Genomic DNA, 24,426 nt, shown 5'->3' with positions numbered 1-24,426 from the left:
TTGAGTTATGTTCATTAGGGTTGGGTTGGGAAACTGCATTGCCTATAGGCACTCATCATGTGATGAGCATGGGTATATAGGGTAGGTCGGTGTGGAAGGGCTTCTCTCGTGACCCCAGGTTGTGTTCTCGACACAATGTACATGAAGAAGTTTCTAATTAAGTGATAATTAAACAAATTTGTGGGTAATTAAATAAGATAAGAAAATACCACATTGTTTGCATGGCTCATCTAGGGACACAACATGTTGGCCTACTAAGGAGAACTATCTATAATGATGTTGAGCTTGGGAATCCCAAACAACCTACTCTCCACCAAAATCCCTACATAGTAGACCCATAGAGTGTCTGACTAGGACCTATTGTATTGCATTGTCTCGCGATCTTGGTTTCAATCCTCTATATTGTTTGGCATGAGTATTAGCCATGGATGATTATCTTTATGTGTGTTTAAGGTTAGATCACTATCTCCATTGGCATGGTGGGAGTGAGCCTATGGGTTCCACATGTTTGGGAGGCATAGCTACCTTTACCACTATTGGGGACTAGTGTAAAGAATTGACCTTCCTCCATGTCCAGTACTAGAGCCGGATGCTCACTTGGTTCTCTGTATCTTTTAGAATATGTTTTCCATGTGATTTATGTTATTTTAGTTCATAGAGATAGTTGATTTATGCACATGTGTGTTCACTGTGATATTGTTTTCTTCATGATTACACTAGATGTTTGGATTAGATGTTATGGTTGAGATGTTAGATTTATGTGATCTTCTTGATGCTTTCAAGTGTTTACTCCTCAACTATTGTGGATCCAATAATCCCTAGTGTGGAGGTTCTAACTCTTTTTTCCCTTCTAGTTATTTGTTAGGTTGCGTCTTTGTAATCCTAGGTGATAAAAGTTTAGCATTGGGTGATACTAGAAAAGTATCGCACACCTTAGAGAGAAATATCATGCAATATTGGAAAGTATTGCCTGAAAACAGTAAGTTCTATCTTGCATCACTGGAAAAGTATCACACAAGAGTGGTAAGCTCTATCATGTGCTACTTGAAAGTATCACACAGTAATTATAAGAAGTATCACACGATATTGGAAAAGTATCACCCAGTAGTATTATGAAGTTTCGTATGACACTGGAAAAGTATCATCTGATTTCTTTGCAAAAACCTTCGTAGGAAAATAACAGGTATCTCTAGACTTGTTGGTCAAAAGTAAAAGGGTGTTTTGGGTACCCCCTTAGGTTGCACCCCATCCTAGCTCTCAACAGGTCAGAGATTATTGGTTTTTAGTTTGTGTAAACTTTTGTAGTTGGTTTTAGATGCATTGGTAAGTAGTAATGCTTGGAGATTCATTGGATGTCTAGATTGCTTGGTTAAGTCTTCTATTGTGATCTTTTGATTGATTGCATGTTGATGTGTTAACTTTATGGTTTTTCTTTAAAAAAATTGTATTGGCTTTTATTTATCCTTGTTCCAAGGATCTTCGGGCAGGTCATTACAACAAGACCTAAGAAATTGATTAATTGGATGTTGCATAATGTATAAGGACATAATACAATCCAATCCACCCTTAGTTTAAGTTTTAATTGCAAGGAAACATGTTTTGGGAGTTGAGGAATTTTAGGCCTAGTAAGCAAGAAGCCAATGAACAAATGGATATGGATGTTCTAGGATAGAATCATAGAAGTATATTTACATTCAAAATCTCATCTTTCCAAGGGATGAAGTTCCATGAGGAAGAAGGAAGAGAGTGAGTAGGTAAGGTTTTTCAAGAATCTCGGAAGCTCCCTATCAATGCTAAATAAAAATAAGTTGGATGGAGTCACTTAACAATTTACATTATTTTCAGACATATTCAATTTGAGTTATTTTTTTGACTTTGATTTATTTGCCACATCCCTCATGAATGGAATAGTGTGGCACATTTCTTGTCTACATGGGATTTTGAAAAAACCTAAGGATGAAATACTATCACTGGTTCGCTTCTTCATCCAAAGTATTCTCAAATCTTAGAGAAGATTGTTATAGAAGACATTGAGGGTTAGTTGGATGCATGCCTTTGGGTTTTTCTTGCAATGTTCTTTCCTATTTAGTTGATGGATCTCTGATGTTTTTTTTTGTATTTTCTATTTATTGTTTGAATAATTTTGATTAGTACAATTTACCTCCTCGTTATAAGAAATAAATAAAGGGAGTGCATCAAGAAAACACATTACAAGAAAGAGAACATAACAAGTACGACATATATAAGTGAGTGTGGGTTAGGTATATGAGGTAACTAACATGTTATTGAAGAAAGTAACATTAACCAAATGTGTAGAACATTAAACTAGAGTTAGAATATAAAAGTAGGAGTTAAATTAGGCCCACAAAAAACTTTTACAAAATATTGGATGAATTCAAGTGCATACTTGGATTGTGTAATACTAGTCTTAAAAGTAGAGTAAGTGATCTCAATCCCAAGAAAGTACCACAAGAAATCCATATCATTCACAAATAAATTATCATGAAGATTTGATTTGAGTACTATAAAAAGGGAAGATGAACAAGTGGTAAACATACACTATGAAAATCAAGAGTATGTTATGCCACAGCAAGGGGCAATTCAATCACAGTGATGTCTAAGGAAATTGAATATGATAATAAAATCCTATATTTCCACACCAACCATGTGGTTCTATTTAAAGTCGTAGTTATATTTATTTATTTTTTAAATCATGGATAAATATTGAACAAATCTTTATTACTACTCCATATAAATGTAAAACTTCATTTTTCATTTTACAAGGTAATCTTCGTTTCTATTTTATGAACATTGTATGGTGTATAACATCAATATGTAGTGCAAAAAAAATGGAACTCATCTTCACAAAATAATAAAAGGTATTAATCTTGTCGGTACTACAAACCTAGATTCCAATACTTTTTTTCTATTGATTATGCTTTTAATTTATCAATTGAACCTACATTCAAATTTGCTTTGATATATCTAGTTACATCAAGCTAGACTTATTCTCTTAGGTAGGGGGAATGATATCAAGTTTTTTTATAGTATTGAATACTACTCAATAATATCTAATGCTTGATTAAATTACCACACAATGACAGTAAAGAAAATAAATTTGGGTGCCTCTAAAACTATAATTTGACTCTCAAAGTTATTGAGAAAGTAATTGGTAAAATATTGATTGAATGGATGAATGAGAAAATGCTCAATTATAGTTTTACAAAGATGGTGTTTCTATTATATATCAATTGTAGAAATAGAAACTATCCAGTCTTTATGAAATCTACAATATTGACCATTAAATAAAAAATAATAAAGATATTTTTTTAATACCCTCCCTTAGTGGTCAATTTATCAACTACACCAAGTTGCCCTTTAAATTTTACAAAGTTGTCTAGGCTGAGAGACTTGGTGAGAATATTTGTTATCTGATCTATTAACCAGTTTTTAGGTGAAATTAGAATAAAGGTCAACATGATTGGACCTCTCATGGAAGATTAGAATTTTGGCTAGTTTAAGCATCCCTTGATTGTCACAGTAAAGGGGAGTAGGAAATATTGAGACATCTACATGTCTAGAAGCATCCTTTGAAGCCAAATTTGCAAAACTATTTCTCAATACTATATTTTTTTCAAGGAAAGAGATACCACATTCTAGTTATTACTAGTCCATGTGACTACACTAGATCCCAAACTAAAAGAATATATAGATGTAGTTTTTCTATAATCAAAGGAACCTCCCCACTCTAAGTCTATAAAACTAAGAAATTTAAGATCATGACTTCTATTGTCAAAATGACAAAAATCATAAGTTTTGTTGGCTCTTGACTTGAAAGGACTTTAATTATCTTAAGAGAAAATAAAATATACCTAGGAATTAGCTAAATACCATGGCAGGCAATTCATTTGCAAGCCTATAGGGCCAACTGACAAGACTTTTAATCTTCTTCCCTTGAATTCTGCAAAATCCAAGCACGTATACCTTGGAATTTATCTTCACTTCCCTTTATAATGGTATTTATCATAAATTCCACTATTGAAAATAGTTTCCCTTTCTTCTTCTATTTTATAGAAGGAATGGGAGATTCTGAAGAGCTAATTCATCAAACCCTACACCTCCCTAATAAGTATAGGCTAATCTTTATCGATCTACAAACAAAATATAAAATATTGGGGGTTTTGAATTAATATGTTGATATCCTATAGCCTTGAAAACTTTTTTCACTATCGGTTTATGATTAGTGTTTTGTCCATTTGGGTCATTCATTCACACAATAAGACACATCATAATAGATATGTTCCTCACTTTGTGAAAAGAAAATCAATAACCATTTCAAACCTCATACTTATCATAATCTTTATATATTACCTTTAATTCTCCTAAATCATACTAAGAATTTACATAACCAGTTAGGTTAATAGCAAAGCATGAAATAAGATATAAACTTAGAGAGAATTACAACTAAAAATCAAGACATTATCATCGAATCCCAAAAAATTAAAAGATAACATAAAAAGAGACAAGATTTGAATTGAATCACCACACATTTGTCTCATTTTTATTAATCTCCTTGTAAGTAATATAGTGGAAATTTCACATCATGTATATTGACTTGATTTAGAACAAATTAGAAACTAAAACTTATGCTCTTATTATAACTGAGAATAGATAAACTTGCTACACTATCCTGGACCAACTTAACATGAAAAATGACATTTTTTTTCTCAAAATTTGGACACCTAATCCCATTCTTGGAAATCCTTTTATAGACAAGGATTGCAACAAGGTTCAGACCTAGGAGAGTGATAGACCCGTGTCTTTTAATAATAGGATACAAAACATAGTTATATAAGATACACAAAATCATTGTCAACAACTTTTACAAGATATATACTTAGAGATACAGGTGGCAGTTTACATGTTTTGAAAGCATCTTCATAATTTTTCAAGTAGACATATCCATAGTGGATGAACCACAAAAGAGGATACCTTATTTAGATAATTGCTTCTTCCTTTGTTTTTTTCAATGTGTCTTCTTCAGCTATTGGATCAATGTCCTTGTCCACCTCAGTTACAACCTGCTCAGTCAATTTTGTAACCTATTCTGCTTCATGAACATTCTTTTCAACAAGTTTAGGAACACCATCTATAGTAGGTTAAGGGGAAACCTCTTCAGTTGGTTGCAAAGCTTTTTCTATTTCCTCTTGATCTTGTACCTGATCCTTAATTTCTATCTATGGATCTTCTATTTAGGATGCATGCTTTTCTATCCACTCATTGTAAACAATATCATCAAGCCAATTAAATTCCATGATCTCCTATTCCATGCGAGTAACTTCTTTCCATTTTCCCCTCAATTTCTTAACATAAAAAATATAAGATTTATAAAAATTCCTTACTTCTACTATTCTCTCTACAGTCTTTGCAAATAAATCATTACTTATTATGTCATTCATTCTGGTGCTCAACAAGGCATACAAATCTTCATCTCATGCTTCAAAAGTTTTTGAATTGTGATCCTTATTGAAAATAGAGGGATCAAGGTCAAAACTCTTATTTTCATATTTGGAGAGGTAAAATTTCACCTTTCTCTGCATCAAGTCCATGTTTATATCAAATTCTACCAAACCCATTACCCAATTACATGTTTTCTCAATTAAATCATCAATGTAGGCTTTGTCTATGTAATCTGTACATATATTGATCATTTCTTCTTCTCTATTTTCCCATTTGTGCAAATTTTTCCTCAATATATCTTCATTTTCATTAAAAGATATCTCAATAGCTAAAATATTTGATATCTCATGGTGAAGTAATCTAGTATCAATTTTGGATACAACATGCACAATAGTTTCCCTCACCTTTTCCTCATATCTTCTCCTTACCTGATTTGAATAGTTTTAAGATTATTCTTTTCTTTCTCAACTTCTTCACTCAAGGATCCTTCAATGTGTAACGAGGTCTAGGGAAACTCAAGATTGGGCCAATATGGGGTGATGGAGCTACTGATGATGCAATTATCATTTGAGAGGATTCACCCAGTGCTTTCTACTTTCCCTATTGCTTCTCAAACATTACAATAATCTTTGTCATTTCACTGATTTTTCTCCCTCTTTCATCATATCCTTCTAGCACTATTTCATACTTGGTATTTAAATCAATAATTTTTTGTTTTTCCTTTCTAGCCACATCCAAATTCAAATCAACCTTTTCTTTTCTCACGAGAATTGATTGTTCATTATCAGTCACTACCACCCTAAACAACATCAAGCTTCCCATCTAGTTTGTGTCAAATGCTTTGTCGGTGCTCAAAATTGACCATGCAATTTTTGAGCACTATTGAGAAATTAAGCCCTATAAAAGCTTTATGATGCCTATGTACTCGACTGCCAGTCTGAGGCCTAAAAGGTGTTTGATGTTTCTAACACCCTATATTTAGCCTGTCTAAGTGTTCCATGAAGTTAAATTGATATTCCGAGTTGTTTGGCGAAGTCCCGTTGTAAGCTAGTGTCAAATCTGCATTTTCACCCGAGTGTCAAACAGTGACAGGAGGCTTGTTTGCATCTGAATATCTCACACCCAGAATTGTGTCATGACCTGCCACTTTAAGAGTGTCTAGTTTCCATACCTAAGAACCTATGTTTAAGATTTTGAGTCATTTTGAGTCTGTTTGACTAGGTTTTGAATCCCTCAAAGTTGGTAGTTTACTGTTTTCACACATTTGCAAATTGCACATAATTCGGGGAAGCCCTGTTTGTGTGCTATAACTTTGACCCAGTTGACCCAAATGCTAAAATTCCTTTTGTATCATATTTTAGGGGTCGGAGACTATATATATTCCAGATTTGAACTTATGACGAATCCATTTGATCAGTTTTTAAACGCGATTCCATTTGCAATTTCTAAAAGTTTCACTGGTAACCAGAAGTGCAGATTGATCGGGAGCCCTGTTCAAAATGTCATATCTTTGTGCCTATGAATGGTAGGACCAAATATTTTGTTTCCCTATATTCTACTCTAAAAATACTATAAGTGTTTCAATTTTTAAGCCTTGACGAATCCTTCAATTTTTAAGCCTTGACGAATCCGTCTTCACACTTTTCCAGGGTTATTCCATTCGTAAAAAATGATATTTTACCGATGTCCTCTGTCTTGCAAATCCAGGTGGCCAACTTTGCGCCCTTGCCAAATTCACCTCATGATTCATCATTGTCTAAAACTATAGAATCATACTTTCCTCATGGCAAAATACCAGTGTCCCAGTTGTTTTCTAACTTGTTTATTTGCAGGTAATTCTGAGAAGGCAACTTTGACTGCGAATATCTTTTGACCTTGAATTTTTCATGGGATGAGATCTGACAAGGTGCAAGTGTGCAGAATAGAGAATCAGTGTGCCGACTTTCAAAGCCTGGTCAATTGTCTAGGTCAATTTTTAAAGGCAGTCAACGGACCTCCTAGCACCAAATTCAGAGTTTGCAAAAAAGTGGGTAAATGAGTTTAAATGATCAAATTAATGCTCAAAAATCAATTTCAGTGAATATTAGAAGGTCACTGGACTAGTTTGAGGATTCAGTCATTCGAAAATGAATTTTTTTTTAGCCAGACCCACTTTGGGGTCCGACTGACTTCAGTAAACTGATGAAATATTCAAGATTGGAGTAGTTTTAAAAGTCAAGTGATTGATATGCAACACCTATCAATAGTCAAAAGGCTGCTTGCAATGATGGATGGAACGCTGCCAACTCATCAATTTTGTCCAAAGAAAAATATCGTGTAGATTATCATATAAATTTTCCACCTGGAGCTAAAGTACAATTGTTATCATCAAAATATGGAAGTAACTCAAGATAAGGGGAATGAATCCTTTGTTGAAATGGCAAAAAGTAATTCCATCGATCTATTTTAAAGATCAAGCAAATGTATGGGGATTTTTTCATCACAACCATTTGTGGAGTAGCATGTTTGTGGTGTTTCTCACCAGGAAGTTACATGTAGAGTTGCCCTCCGCAAGAAAATTAATGACTCCTTGCTCACATGAAAATATCCACAATTCTATGAGGATGCTGACAAGTTTTGTGTTCAAAGTCTTACTGAAAAAGAATATTTGGGCACGTCATTGTGGAGGAAAAGTTGTTTAATCATTTGCATGATGTAATTGGTCTAATTATGAAAGCTTATGAGGAGCATAAGATGGTTAATGCTAACAGAGTAGTCAGCACCATGAAATGAGAAGACCCTATGTAGCATAAAAAGGCAGAGGTGGGGGAGCTTGTGAAGGGAGGAGCCACCTCAAGTTTTAAAAATAAAACCATCGCTAGTAAGAGGGAGAAGCCACTGGCTAGTAAGGAAGTCTGTGAATTTCAAAAGGAAGCCCCACTCAAAGCACAAAAGGAACCTGTAGTTGTTTAAAAGGAAGATGCTATCTCAAAGAAAGAACCCCCTAGCACGCTAATGAACAGAGAGATCAGGCCAGTACAAGCCAGAGCCGGCTAAGAACATCAAAGGTCTAAGCCAGACAAAGAGATAGCAAAAGGCAAAGAGCCTTCCCATGTGGATTCAAAGGAAAGCTGGTTATGAATGTGAACTCATGCATTTAAAAAAAGAATGTAGGCACATTTGAAGGAAGACGTCTCAGCAAAAAGCCGCAGGGCATCAAAGAGTCATTGTCGTTCAAAAGAGAAGTCCAAGTATGTTCCAGAGAAGACCCTTATGCATTCAGTAAAAAGAGGCGCCAAAGACGATGCAAATATAATCCACGCCTAATGCAAAATACAAGTAGAACATGTGGTCTATTGAGGAACAGAGTACGCATATGATAGCAACTGATGCAAAAAAGCAAGCCTTCAACAATCAAAGCTGCACAGTTTAGATAATGAAGCCATGCCATGAAAAGAGCAGGTGCCGCCATATAACAAAGGTCTGCGCAGCAAGGGAAGGGCCATGGTTTTAATAAAGAGACTCCCGCAGTTTTAGGAGGAAGCTGGTTGAAATAACCAAGCCGTAGATATTATAGAGAGAAACAAGGGATGCCATCAAAAATGAGACATTGAAGCAATTAACGCAAGTTTAATAAAGATGAGTCCACGAATTTGTAGGAAGCCATGTATGTAGCTCAATGGAGGTTGCCAGTTTTGCATTTCAAAGAGGACCACCATCCAAGACGCCAATTCAAATAGAAGTCAAGCCAAAAACAAAACTGCAAGAAGGATGCGTTGAAACAAAGAAACAATTAAAACGTTTTATCCCACACTGGGGATGCGCAAACATTTTTAAGACTTTAAATCCAATCGTACTCGACATTTAAGTTGTCTTTGAGACGGTGTCTTTTGGAAGCCAAGTTTGCGGAGGTGGGTCTCGGATGACTAAGTATGGACGCTAAGAAAGGCTAAATTTTGAACAAACTCGCAGTCAAAGTTGATGATGTCAACAAGGGTTGAAGATGCTGGGAAAGTCAAAATCTGACTAGTCATTATGGCACTAGCTGAAAAATCTCAAAAATCTGGCTAGCGACATAGCGAGTCGCCGAAAAAACCCAAAAATCTAGCAAAGACAGATGAATGGAAGTGGAACGAGGTTGCGACACATGTCCAGATCAGAGGGTCATTGCTAACTCACCAAGTGGAAGGTGCACGAGAGTTAACATCGTGAGATAGCGACGATAACGTGGCAGTGGGTCTTAGAGATGGTGACGCGGCACTCAGGAGCAAGGTGATGATGTGGAGTTCTTGACGAATCACAAGGTGCCACGTGACATGGACTTCAAGGAAAATTGTGATGTGGCGATCAGATTTCTAAAGTGCCCCCGATCGTGCCACGTGGCAGATCTGAGGGTTCTCGTTAACTCGTTGTAAGAAAGATGTAGGGAAGTTAGTATGGTGACTTAGCAAGGGTAGCTGAGATCATGATATGTGGCACCTAGTTGTATAAGCCTATAGCTAGTGTGAGACTGCCACATGGCAGTTGGTCAAACCAAGTTTGACTCGAATGGAAGAGTAAAGGAAATTTCAAAAGTTATAAAATAAATTTTTATTTCTGTCCTCTGAGATGCATGTACTGATCATTTTAAATAAAGTTTGATTCAAACATAGTTCAAACTTTATAATATTTCAAATTTTTGAAATATTCAAGTGCTTTGAAAGCCATGAAGCAGAGGTCTGATTTTCAAACAGACATAACTGGAGAAATTTTCAACCAAAACGTGCGCTCCAATATACCACCAAAATCGGGAAGAGTTGAACTTTTCGAATCTAAAGTTGGTTTTTGCACAGGTGCTTCCCAGTTCAAGTTGTAGGCCAATTTGTAAAATCTTGGGCATTAGTGACAGAACAAGTTGAGTTATGCATTGATGATTAAGATTGGTTAGAGGACAGTTTTAAAGGTTTGTTGCAATCTAAAAGTGAAGAAAATCAACTTGGGGTTGTTTTCTTGTCTTCTCGAGACCATTTTAACTGATTTGTTACTTTTCCTCGAGTTCGTTTTTACACCAAAATCAGTAACTTTTCTCATCATCAGATTTTGAGATATTGTGATGCCTTTGAGAGGTGGAATGAAGAGAATTTGATATGCAGTTATAGAGAGAAGTTAGAAAGAAGCTTTGATTCTTCTAGGGAAGGATTTCCAAAGGGACAAGTGTCAATTGCAAATTGAATCTGGGAATTGCCTTCTCCATACATATTTTTTTCTTCTTCTCTGAAAAGAGGTTGTTGGTTGGTTTTCTATTTCAAGTTCTTGGAGCTCTGCTCAGGCTGTAAAAGCCACACACCCAGCATTTCTCTGTGGTATTGAACAGCATTTTATGTTTTATACAGATAGTTCTATTATGTTAGGTGATTTGTGAGTTAATTTCTGTATATCTTTCATGTATTTGGTTTCAAGGAAAACAAATAAAGCATAGCAAAGGTTTTAAGTTCAGTCTGAATCTTGTCTCCTAATTATGGATCTGTTATTTCTTCTAATTTGTGATCAAAGAGCATAGATTAGGTTGCATTTTGTTTAGGAATGTATGTGATTAAAATGTCTTGCTGGTGGAGCAAAGAACCATGTAATTGCTAGGTGTTTATCACAGGGTTTACAGATTTCATGAAAGGATTGTCTGAGTATGAGATTCATTCTGTAGCAAATGTCAGTTCACAAAGTGAAGGATAGATCAGGGGTCATGATGTAGAGATATGTTTGAGATTTCCAAAAAATGTATGGTTATAATTCATTAAATTTCCCAATAGATAAGGCACGGATCAGAGATAGGATCATTAGTTTTTGTTGCTCATACCTAGGTCTTGTTGATATCAACATATTAAATCAATTTTCCCTTTTATGTTGAAAGCTATTCAATGTTAACCTGTACTTAGCTTGCCAGTTTCATCAGTTATGTTCTTAGCTATTTCATGCTTATGATTCCCAGTTAAGTATAGAAGATTTAGGGGTTTTTATCTGCTTTACATTAGATTCAGTGTATGCTTTGATAACTGGTACCATATAAAGAATCTATAGGTATACCTGCCTAGGTTTTGCAGAGCCTAAAGTGCAGAAGGAGTGTAGCCTTATAGTTGGCCCAGGTTCTTGGTGAAGTGTGTTCATTATTGGAGATAGCTGCCCATAGACACATTCTTGCCTTGCATACTTGGTTGTTTAAACACTGTTAAATTAGGAGCCAACACGCTTCTTGATACCTTGACTTATCTCTTTTCTGTAAGGACCACATAACCAAAGTTTCATGGTATTCACTATACTTTACTACTTTATGAGCCTCCATGGCTTTCTTCTTCTACTTTGTACTTAGTATTTGTTTCTTTTCTGATGGTATCAAATACCATAGCATTCACAATATCCCACACTGAGAGAATCAATACACCAGAATATTTCAGCATTTGTCTCCCTACTTCTAGAGTAATTTTTCACAAAATTTCCATAAATTCACCTTTAATATCTTCTCTTATAACATAGTCCTCTTTATCAGGTTGCTCTATTTTCATCTTTTTGCACTTTTCTTCAAAAATTGATATACTTAACCTCCATAAAAATTGAACAAAATCCCTTGATTTAAGAAAATCATCATCTGAGATGAATTGCTTGCAAGATTTTTCTATCACGGGATCCACCTCTTTTACCTTAAAATATTCTATCATGAGATCTATTACTAGCATTGGGGGCTCTTGTAACATCCCTTCCTCCAATTCTACAGTAGTTACCAAAATATCATGACAACCTCCCATTTGCCTCAAATGTTTAGTCATTTCTTTCTCATTATCAAAATGCATGGGGGTTTGGAAAGGTGAATATTCTTCAACCTTTGGTGATGTTCCCTCCTCCAACTTTTGTTTATTTACAAGGGACTCGACGGGAGGGCAGGAGGGTTCTCAGAGTATTGTCTCTTATATTTTTGGAGCAGGATGAACATCTTGTTGGAAATATGGTCAGTTAGATGTCTTGATGGTTCTCATTTATAGCAACATATTCTCAGCATTTCATTTATGCATTTAAACATAGAAAATTGTTTAAGTATTAGACAGCTTGCAGTAGTTTAGAGAAAAAATCTTAAGAGTACTGATGATGCTCTGAGAGTTAGCTTATGCGTATTTGAGGGAAGCTTCATGACACTATCATGATGATGTGTTCTAGTGCGCAAATGTGTACAGATAGTACGTCGCAAGTTATAGTAAGATTAATAGTGCAGGTATGTAACAGTACACAATAGAGCATAGCAGTAAACAAAGTTGTACGGCTTTAGGAATTATTTTGGTTATGAAATAATTACTAAGTTATGTTGAGCCAACTATGTGGATATTATTCCATAAGTTTTTTCATATTATGTCAAGCATGTGAAGACATGAAGGCCAACAATGCAGAGTTTTGTGTTTGTGTAAGGTATAAGTAAAGATTGTATCTTGCATAGATAATGGGGGAAGTAATGTGATTAGATGTGGCATGCGAACTATTATGAAAACTATCTGTGAGCCTTATGTGATGTGCAATCTTATGTAATCTATTTCTAACAATTGGTATCAGAGTGCAGTTACTTTGAAGAAGCTTAACAACTTAAGTAACATCCTAGTGAATATGGAAAATTTGAAGAAAAATCTTGAAGAAGCCCTTAAAAAGATTGATCTTCTTACTGAAGAAAGAGATAACTTGAAAAATAGATATAAAGATGCAAAATTTTACATTGGAAAACTAAAAGATGAAATTGATGTTCTTAAATTTGGAAAAGAAATTTTTGCATAGACCCATGATAATGATGATACAAAAAATATCAAGAAAGAGAATGAGATCTTGAAACATGAGTTGAAAATTGTTGAACTAAAGTTGAGTCTTAAGACTAGTGGCAATAAGAGTGAACTTGATCTAAAATCTAAGAATGTAGACCTTAGATTTCAGTTGAGTCAAATAACATCTAAATTAGATTCTATTAAGATAGAGCATGAAGCGTTGGAAAAATACAACATCATTGTGAAAGGAGAGTTGACACAAGCTAAACAGTAGTTAGAGAAACTTTACACCAGTTCTGAGAAAATTGATGAACATATATTTCATCAAAGACCTTCTTATGGGAAGACAGGCCTTGGATATCTTCTTGGAGAGAAGTTAGTAAAGAAAAGATGAGATTAGGATAGAACCATATTATATAACAGAAATCCCTAAAGAAAATTTTAAGTGGTTTGATGAAGTTGAGAGAATTAAATTGACAAAGAAATTGATGAACCTAGAACAACAGAGCAAGTTGAAGAGGTAAGACACGAATTCAAAGGTAGATGATACATATGTAATGAATTTGGACATATGAAGAGATATTGCACAGGTAAGTCTTTTAAACCTATTACTAATTTTTATTGTTATAATTGTCATGGTTATGGACATAAGGCAGTAGAATGTAAGAAACCTAAATTTGTTGATGATAACAAGAATAGTAGAATGTTTAGGAATACTAATCGTATAGGTAATCAAAGAAGTAGATCTAAGAGAAGATATAATGATGGAGAGAAACCTAATAGTGAGAGAAAGTAGTTTGTTTGTTACAAATGTAGCAATCCTAGACACATTGCAAGAAATTGTAGAGCACCTGAAAGTTGGAATGGAAACAATCAGAAGGGAAATGCATCTGTATGTTAGTTATGCAATAAATTTTCACACATTGCAAGATTTTGTAGAATGGATAGAGGGAACTTTAAATAGAACCCTAATTATAGAAGGAATAACAATAGGAATGATAGAAGGAATGAAGGTGGAAGTAACAAAAGTCAGAAGGAAGCAGTCAAGGAACATGTTGAGGAATTCAAAGAAGCATTTGTGAAGGCTTGTAATCTAGAGATTTCACATACAGTATTGGAAGAGCAATTCTTTGATGCACATGATGGAAATTTGAAGTCACTGATTATTTGTGGCTCAACCTATCTGAATTAAGCTATTACAGAAGTAGTAGAGCATCAATTGGTCTGAACTAGTGTCAGAGAGTGAGTTAGAGATTGCACGGTCAACAAAAGGTAGAAGACATAGAGAGGAAGCTATGGTTTAATGTGCAAGTCTAGATGTGATCATAGTAAGTGGGAATTGTAAGAGCAAGGTCACTAGTAGACAACCAATATTCTGAGTTTGTGGTAGATATGCATTTAATGTATAGTGTGATTTGGAATGATTTAAGGATCGTGAGCAAGATTTGATGTACCATTTGTTCATGTGAAGTGTCTTGAGTGAATTGAAGAGTGATTTGATAGCAATAGAAGTGTGAAGTAAAGTTTGTGAAGCCAAAAGTTGTAGAAGCCTTAAATCACAAAATTGAGGTATTTTATGAAGTATTCAATCTAGTTTATTGTAGTATTTACAGTTACAGAGCAATGGCCAGTCAGAGAGTGTATGATGTTAGTGACAGACCAAGGTATGAGTTCAAGAAACGCCCATTTTTTTCTTTATTAGATGATCCAATAGGTACATTTTCACAAGTTTTAGAAAATGTGTTACACATAGAAGATATAAGGAGTTATATACATTGTAAGATTGAGAGCATAGGAGATGATGAAATTCACAAGGACTTAGGAGTCATGTGCAATAATGACTTATCCCTAAAGTCTGAATTTGTGCACCTTGAAGATTTGAATTTAGTGAATTATATGTTCTACATGGAATTTGATAATCATGAAAGGACCCGAATCATTTTGAGCAGAATACATGATGATATGTTCTAGATGGGTGACACATAGATTATCATTGACAATGATCTAATTCACAAAGTCAAAGGATTGAGCAATGAAGGTTGTAATCCTGTTAATGAGAGAAGTGCTAGGAAAATGGTTGAGATGAATCTAAAAACCAAGTTTGATGGAAGAAATATGAAAGTTGATCCTATTTAAGATAAAGGAGTTAAGTTGTTGACCAAGATTTTGGGGTACAAGTTGAACCATGGATCAAGGGTTGACTCTATACCAGATGGATTTCTTCATGCAACATATGTTATGGTTGTTGAGAGAAGGAAAGTAAACTTATGCAACATTATCAGATTGTGACTATTGGATAATATTGCAAAGATAAAGAAAACAAAGAGCACAGTGTTTAGATTTGAGTCCTTACTCATTTGTTCTTTTGTTTTACACAGAAGTTTCCTAGAATAATCAATTGGGAAAATAATGAGTGTGCAATGAAGATAGTGACTCAATGCTATAGATCCAAACTTGAGAATGTCAGAGACATTGATATAGACAAAAAGATGAACTTTTAGTCTGAGATGAAACTGAGGTATAGGATACCTCCCTCTATGGTAGAAAAATATAAGGATGATTTGTGCTTCATGGTGGAGACTAACAACACCTGCATGGAACCAGTGATACCTAGAGTAAAGTTCATTGATCCTATGGGCTATGAGATGACTGCAAAACTGATAGAAGGGTATGCATAGATCATACTCGAATCTGAGCACAACACAAAATGTCCTAGATGGGGAATAAATGATGAAAGACTAGGGATAGTAGAATTTAAGCTCCATAGCAAAGAGAGCAAGAAGAAATTAGAAAAAGAGAGATTCCATCCTCAGGGAATCTAGTATGTCAAGACAAGAATTCAACAAGCTAAAGGGAATTGCACTAGAAATAAAGGCCATTAGGTAGTCTAAAGTGTTGGTAGCAACATCTATTGTAGTGGCAGGACCCTTAAAGGGAGTAACAGTGGCACAACCATGTGCACAAGCTCCTATTGCACCGTATGCAGCAATTGTGCAAATACAACTAATAAGAGCTAGCTATAAACAGTCAAGGAGGCAACCAGAGGTGGAAGCACCTTCTACGCAGAGGAAGTCAGGAATACTAGTGAAGGCTAAGAAAGAACTTGCACCTCAAGCAAAGAAAAGAGTAAAGAAGACCACAAGTGGGCCAAGTAATAGAAGAAAAACAATGAAAGTGAGTAGTCTGAAAGCTCAAAAGATGATACTAAAGATAAGCCTACTGAACAAGATGCATAGGAAGCTAAGACAACTACAGGCAAAAAGGCATGGAAACCAAAGGTAAAGAATCTGAACATGCAAATTATAAATGATGACAATTTTGTTCAGTTAAATAAATTTTATAGCATGTATAGTAGTATGGATAAGAGGCAACTAGAGAATGCCACCATAAGAAACATGATTTTGAGAAATAAGAGATTTGAAATTATTTAGAATATAATTCCTAAAGACCTATATAATAGGTCAATTAAGAAAGAGAAGTGTAATAGAAGAAGATCTGAATATGAGAATCACATCAATAAATAAGCTATGTGATGTTGGATCAAAAGAAGAATTTGATAAAATTTTGAAGGGTATTGAGCTCTTGATGAGGAACAAAAGAAGAGCTCAAGTCTTCTTATGGGAGGCAATTATGAAGAAGTTAGGAAGGAAACAAAGGAGGCTATTGTAAAGTATATGTCTGTAGTGCCTAAGGAGAGTGCACAAGCAAAGGCTGAAAATCCAGTATGTGTATAGGAAGAAACACCTTCCAATGAAGAGGAAGAGATAGAAGGGACATAGCAAGCACTATCACCACCTCACATTGTTATGGGTACTGAATCCATACAAGTGGATAGTACACACATAACTATGGATGCAAAGGAGAACCCTTTTTTAGGGTATGGAAAAAATATTATTGGCAATATTAGCAATATCATTGCTTATACTAGTTCTGATGATGAGGAAGAAGAAAAGAAGAAGCAGGAAGAACAAGAAGCAAAAGAGAAGAAAAGAAAAGAAAATAGAGGAAAAGAAGAGGAAAGGAAGAGAAAAGAAGAGGAAAACAAAAAAAGAAAGAAGAAGATGCAAAGAAAGAGGCCGAGGCAAAGGAGAATGTAGAGGAATAGAAGATAAAGACTACTGTACCTTCAATAGTATCAGTAGTTAGAACATCAGAAACAGTATCTATTTGTTCTAATGATGAAGATCAAAAAGAACTAATGGGCACCCTGAGCAAGTTATTCAAGAAGAATTAAACTGTTAAGTCTTTGGAGAAGACTCTTGCTAAAGTCCTAGAGTGCATACAAAAGGCAATTTCCACAACTATGGAAAATCTAGACTTGTAGGCCAAGGAAAAAGAGTTGGTGAAGACCTTTGATGGGGAATTCACAACCTTAGCTAAAGTAGCAGCAGTGCAAGCATAGATAAATCATGATGTAGCCCTATTCAACACAGTGTGTACCAATGTGTGCAATAATTTGAAGGCACTTGATAGAAACCTTGAGGAACTGAGAAAGTGTATTGTTGAAAGTAAGAAGTTGTATGGATAGTGCGTAATGTATTACACTTATCAAATTTTGTTACAAAGATCAAAAGCCATATGAGTGAGCTTTAGACACTCACTACAAGATTGCAGTTACTAGATATCATAATTGAAGATTCTAAGAATGAGGTTGACAAGATCTACAATGTTGTCAAAAGCATTGAATTTGACAAAGAAAAGGTAATCAGAAGATTCTCTGTTCTCAGAGAATATCTGGCACCTAAAGTTGTAATTTTGCAAAGGCAATTAGAGGAATGTCTTTCAGCAAAGAATTCCTACGACAAATTTGCCTATACTAACTTGAGTGCAGTTGAAGTGGCATATTATGCACTTTGTGCACTCATCAGCATATCAGATATAGTCAAAGGGAACTAGAAGAAGGAATTTGATGGACTAAACATTGATTTTGTAGATTGCATATCTAGAATGACAAGTTGATCAACAACATGTAACAAGTTTTTGAGATACGAGTTTTGACACCTTTGCCATTGATGTCAAAGGGGGGTATTATGTAGAGGAAAATTTATATAGATGTAAATGTATATGTAAGGGAGAGATTATGTATGTATCAATTCAAAAGAGTGATAAGGAATGTAATGATCCATCAAAACATACATGAATAAAATTGTTATGTTTTGAAGGCAATTTTTGTGTAGTTACTTTAATTTGTTTTTGTTATATATGACATCATTTTGGGACTTAGCCAATTTTTACCAAATATTTCCATCAATGCCAAAGGGGGAGATTATTGGCAATGTGGTCAATTAGATGTCTTGATGGTTTTCATTCATGGCAACATACCTTCAACATTTCATTTATGCATTTAAAGATAGAAAATTGTCTAAGTATTAGACAACTTACAACAGTTTAGAGAATAGATCTTAAGAGTATGGACGATGCATTGAGAGTTAGCTTATGTATAATTGAGGGAAGCTTCATGACACTATCATGATGATTTATTACAGTGCACAAATGTGTACAGACACAATTCAAATTATATTAAGATTAACAATGTGGGTATTTAACGGTCTAGAGAGCATAGTAGTAAACAGAGTTGTACGAGTTTATGAATTATTTTGGGTACAAAATAATTACTAAGTTATGCTGAGTTGACTATGTGGATATTATTCTATAATTTATTTCATATTATGTCAAGCATGTGAAGACATGAAGGCCGATAGTGCAAAGTTTTGTGTTTGTGCAAGGTATAAGTAAGGATCTTATCTTGCATAGATAATGGGGGAAGTTGCGTAATTAGATGTGGCATGTGAACTATTTTTGAAAACTATCTGCAAGCCTTATGTGATGTGAAATCTAATGTAAATTAGAGAAAGTACAAGTTACAATAGCAAAGCAAGTATTGTATGTATACCTCTCTTGTGAAGGAATTGAATTGTATAATTGCATGTTAGGGCATCAAGCTCTTCTTGCATACATTGTAATTGTTCTAACAACTCCTAATAGGGTTGTAGCAACTCCTAATAGGGTTGAGCCTTCTAACAAGGACTCAAGACACTATATGTACTTCATAGAATCCTAATAGGGTCAATATCCTTAACATGATCCTATTGTTTAGTGAATCATCTAGTGGGTATCATCTCTACTTGGGTTTTCCTTTGGCCAGGGTTTCCCTAGTTAATAAATAATATTGTTATGAGTTCTCTATGTGTATGGTTGTATTTACTATTCAGCATTGTTGGTTTACTTTCATATGCAATTATAAAGTAACTAACAATATTCAATTATGGGAAAAAATTTGTAGAATACTTATTCACCCTCCCTCCCCTTCAGTATTATATATTTCCAACACATTTATGTTTCTCAAAATGGCATACCCATTCTTCCTTTGGAGAGTGTATCTTCTTGGATTTATTTCAAATACATTTGAGAGCCTTTTCACATTTATTAATGCATTCTTCTTTTCATTTAAAACTTGAATAATCTCAGCAAAATGTGTCATTAACTTATTCAATTTATCATCTCATAATTTCACATCATTAAATAGTCATAATTTTTATCTAGAGGATTGATAAAAATCCATAACCTTTCTATACACCCTCCACTTCTCCTTCTTTATTTCTTGCTCTTGTAAGAATAATTCATTTCTAATGATATCCTCAAGGTAATAGAATTTATATATATGGCTTTGTACCTGAGTTCTTATTATGAATATTTCATAGAAACCCTCAGGGTCTATAAATCTTGCATGGGATTGGGTCATATTATATTTTTATAAAAACTTTCCCAAATGATTCCACCCCCATTTGGTTATGACAAATTGTTGTGCTATGGTGAAGCTAGGAAAAATTGTTCCTCTTGATCTATTTATCAGCTCCTCCTCTTCTAGTCCTCCAACCTGCCATAGAAATTTTGCAACATCTACCTTAAGAGGGACTTGGAAGGAAGAACATGAGGGGTCCCTTGAAAACCGTATACTCTAGAAACTGTAGACACTAGGTATGGGATGATATCTCCCTAATTTTGGCTCACCTTCAACCAGTAGCATATTACTTAGGCCTAATCAATTCCAACAAGACCTTGGGGATCTGAGGATTATCTGGAGATAATAATGTTCCCATCTTTTAAGCAAAATATCTATCAAATCTTACAAAACTAGTATTTGTCACTTCCCAAGATAGATCAGCACTCCATAATTATACTAGTAGCTTTTCCCCTTCACATTTTTTTCTATCTTCATCTCCTTCTCGAACACAAAAACTCCTTTAAAAAGACAAATGTACATAAGTAAAGAGTACCATCCAAAGGGCTTATCAACTCTTCCCTTACTTATTCCAATCTTTCCATTGTGAATTTTTTCAGCAAGATAAGAGGCAAAGTAAAAAATCAAATACATCCCATACTACAAGATTTGAACCATCATTTATATTAATTGAATGGGTATATAATCATGTTCATCCATACCAAAAAATTCACACAAAGACATGTATATAACTTGGGCTTGAGGGTTGAAATATTTTTTTAACAATGGTTCAAGTATGGATGATGAGACTAAGGTTAGTTTTCCAACCTTCAAAAAATGCTCTTGCAAAGGCCCAATTCTAAGATAGACCCAATGAGCTTCATATATTATGTAAAAATTATCAAAATCAATTGCTTCATGGAGGGCAGAATGAGAATGTAATATAAAAACTTCATAGATCACTTCCATTGTGACTTTGAATAAACCACCTCCAGAATGATTCCTCATGAGATGGAGAATTAGGTTGTATCCCTTGGCAATTAGGGTTAAAAGGTCAACATCTATGAGAACTCCTGGGACAACCATTTTTCCCAAATTAAAGTTTCATCCATTATTATGAGGAGTATCCTAGTTTCTCTAGGAAAAACACCTCTTGAAAAGCTCTAAACCACTTGTGGATGTATGTACATCTATAAGAAAATTCCCCTTTTCATACAAACCCCCATCAAATTTTGACCTGGGGGATTTAGGGATTAATGCTTTGCCCTTAGCTGAGTCGTTTGTTAACATGTCTAATTGTACTAGGAAATTATCATGGACACTCCAATCCTGATAATTTATTTTTCCACTAGATTACTTTTGAGGAGGCAGTTTGGAATATAGAATATGTCACACCACAAATTATCCTTTTTTTTCAAATTCCTTGTGCAAAATGAAAAATCAAACAGGAGGAGCTACTTACCCTTTGGCTTCTAATCTATATGAGTTCTAGCACAAATGAACCCTAACTTGCTCACAATTTTTTAGTAGAGATGAATATCCTTTCTCTTTTCACCATTGATCAAGAAACTAGACAATTTTACTAGATGTGTAATAAAAATGCCAATTTTACCATTTATTATAGTCACACAAATTTGAAATAAATTTGCTATCAAGTTGTTGCAGAAAACAGGCACAAAACTTCAAATATGATCTAGTGTTGATCTAGAACTATCAAATGTTCTTGTTTTAATCTACATGTTGAGTCATCGTGCAAGAAATGATGGCGTAGTCAAACCAATAGGAAAATTCCAACTGAGATCAAATTGTACTATGTGGACCCCTATCTAGTGCTTCAAAAAATACTTGGACACATTTCACATTATCACATTCTCACATATGCTAAAATTCATACATCTTTCTTTAGCGAGAATGTGATGGTCATTGATCTTTCATGATCTAATGGTCTTTGGATTTGAGTAAAACTTTGAAAATATTGGACACATGTCACATTGTCACTTTCATTAAAGACCCTCCATATTCACGATGCAAGAAAGTGACAACCATCAATCTCCCTTAATCTGATGGCTAGGGTTTGCATATGTTCCGACATGCTTTTATATTAAACTTGACCCTATTAGGACACCTGTCAATTAGTCACTTTTTTGCATTTGGTAAAGCTCTTGCATGTTCATTATGCAAATAAGCAACAAACATAGATCCTCCAAGATATGACAATAAAAAATCAAGTGACTTTCACCTTGTAATCAAGCCCAACATGGACACATCACTTATCACTTTATCACTTTTGGTAAAAACTTTGCATCTCCATGATGTGAGAAAATGACAACCATCAATTTTATAAGATCTAATGGTTGAAAAAAAGGATGATGTATATTCATTTATACTGTTATGACTGGCCCCCACATGACATATGGCATTATGTTGCATTATCACATTTATTAAAGTTCATGCATCTCTATATGGCAATAATGCAACCACTATAGATCTGCTTAGATCTTACGGTCTCTAAGAAATAGGTACATATTGGGAGCTTTAAGACACATTGCACACCATTTTATTTTTTCTTTCATTAACAAGCCTACACCTTATTATAGCGACTAAGTGACATCCATTGATTATTTCACTTCTAACAGCTTCATAGTGAGGTGGGTAGGTAGACACTTCATGCCTTGGCTGGCCCCCATTGGACACGTGTTGTGTTCTCACATTTTTGCAATAGGTAAGAACCTTGCATCTTCTTGATGCGAGTAAGAGACGGTCATAGATCTTCCAAGATTTGATAGCTGAAAGTTTGGAAATCATTTTGGGTCATTTTTCTCAGCGGGATAAGCATTCACCCTATAGAAACATGCCACATGGAGACAAGTCAATGCATTTGAAAGACAAAATCTTTGTGCATGCATACATTTTATCATATGTATATATATATCCCAAAAATGTGACTTGTTAAAGACATTTAATTAAAAAGAGACGTCAGCTTGGAAGACAACAAAGGACTTAAAAGGATTTTAGATTTTACTAGGGTTTCCTTCTTTAAAAAATCAAAATGACATGAAAACGGGTAGGAAAAATACCACTTTTATCCTAGGGCCATGATGAAAAATTCAAACAAACTAGCCCTAAAAACATGGCTAACAAGTTCTCTTCGTATAATATAGCACACACTTTGCTACGACCAAGTGATTAGCCTTGGGGGTTATCATGAAGCATGAAATGCAACTCGCTATATAATTGAGATCATGTTTAGTAGTAATAAGGTATATGAGATTTCTTACAATTGACTGAAAAATGATTCATTCACTATTGGTGAATCTATTTAGACTATCAAGTTTGGCCCTTTCTTCAGGCATGTGGATTAGGTTTGTAATATTACATCTTAATTTGTTACAACAAACTACAAATCTAATTACATTGAGATAAGAAGATACTAACTTCAGTTTGGTAAACTTCAACACCTAAATAATAGTGCAAAAGGCCCAAGTCTATCATGTCAAAAGATTAACACAATATTTGTTTGATCTGATTGATCAAAGGTACAAAAATTTTAGAAATAGGAAATACTAAGAGGAAGGGGGGGTGAATTAGTATTTCATAAACTTTTGCCCCAAAATGGATATCTTTAACAACTTTATAACTTACATATGAAAGTAAACTAATTATGTTGAACAATAAACACAACCATACAATAAAGTAACTCGTAACACCATATTTTGATAACTAGGGAAACCTTGGCAAAGGGAACACTCCAGTGGGGATGGTACCCACAAAATGATCCACTAATCAAAAGTATCCGGTGAAAGATATTGACCTTGTTAGGAATCGATTACATCCATATATTGTCTAAATCCTTGTTAGAAGAGTAAGCATTGCTTGAAGCCTCAACCTTATTAGGAGTCATTATATACAAATTAAAATGTATGCAAGATGAGCCCACTACCCAAACATGCAATGAATAATGAAGTTCTTCAATTCAAAAAGATAGATACAAAAACTTTTTACATTGTTGTTGATATCTTCAATATCTGATGTTGCCTTTGTTGCTCATCACAAAAATTTATTACAAATCACATTGCTCTGATCATACATCATAATTTGCATCACATACAAAAATTTCATATCACATTTGATCACATAACTTTGCATTTGCAATTTTTCCTTTATACCTTGTTATTTAACAAATATATGCTCAGTCAGACTTCATACATTTATACACTTTATCAATATGCAAAATCAACTCTTTCCCTCTTAGGTTTAACATATAGGATGTCACCCCTAATTAGTCAAGTAATTGTTTTGGTAAACAAAATAATTCCTTATTCCAAAATACTTATTTCCTTATCATTCTTTGTTACGTTTGTACAATATTGTAACTAGTAAAATCAATATAACTTTGTCCTTATTGATTGTGTTATCCTATGAACTTGTACATGTCATCATCAAATTCTTTGGTAGTTTTAACTAACTCTTCACATGTTCATAATATGCCTATGAAGC

The sequence above is a fragment of the Cupressus sempervirens genome, chromosome 7 (assembly GCF_028749045.1).
Source record: "Cupressus sempervirens isolate cs-2001-9-10 chromosome 7, ASM2874904v1, whole genome shotgun sequence".
NCBI classification, from domain to species: Eukaryota; Viridiplantae; Streptophyta; class Pinopsida; order Cupressales; family Cupressaceae; genus Cupressus; species Cupressus sempervirens.
Note: the sequence above shows the minus strand (reverse complement) of the source record.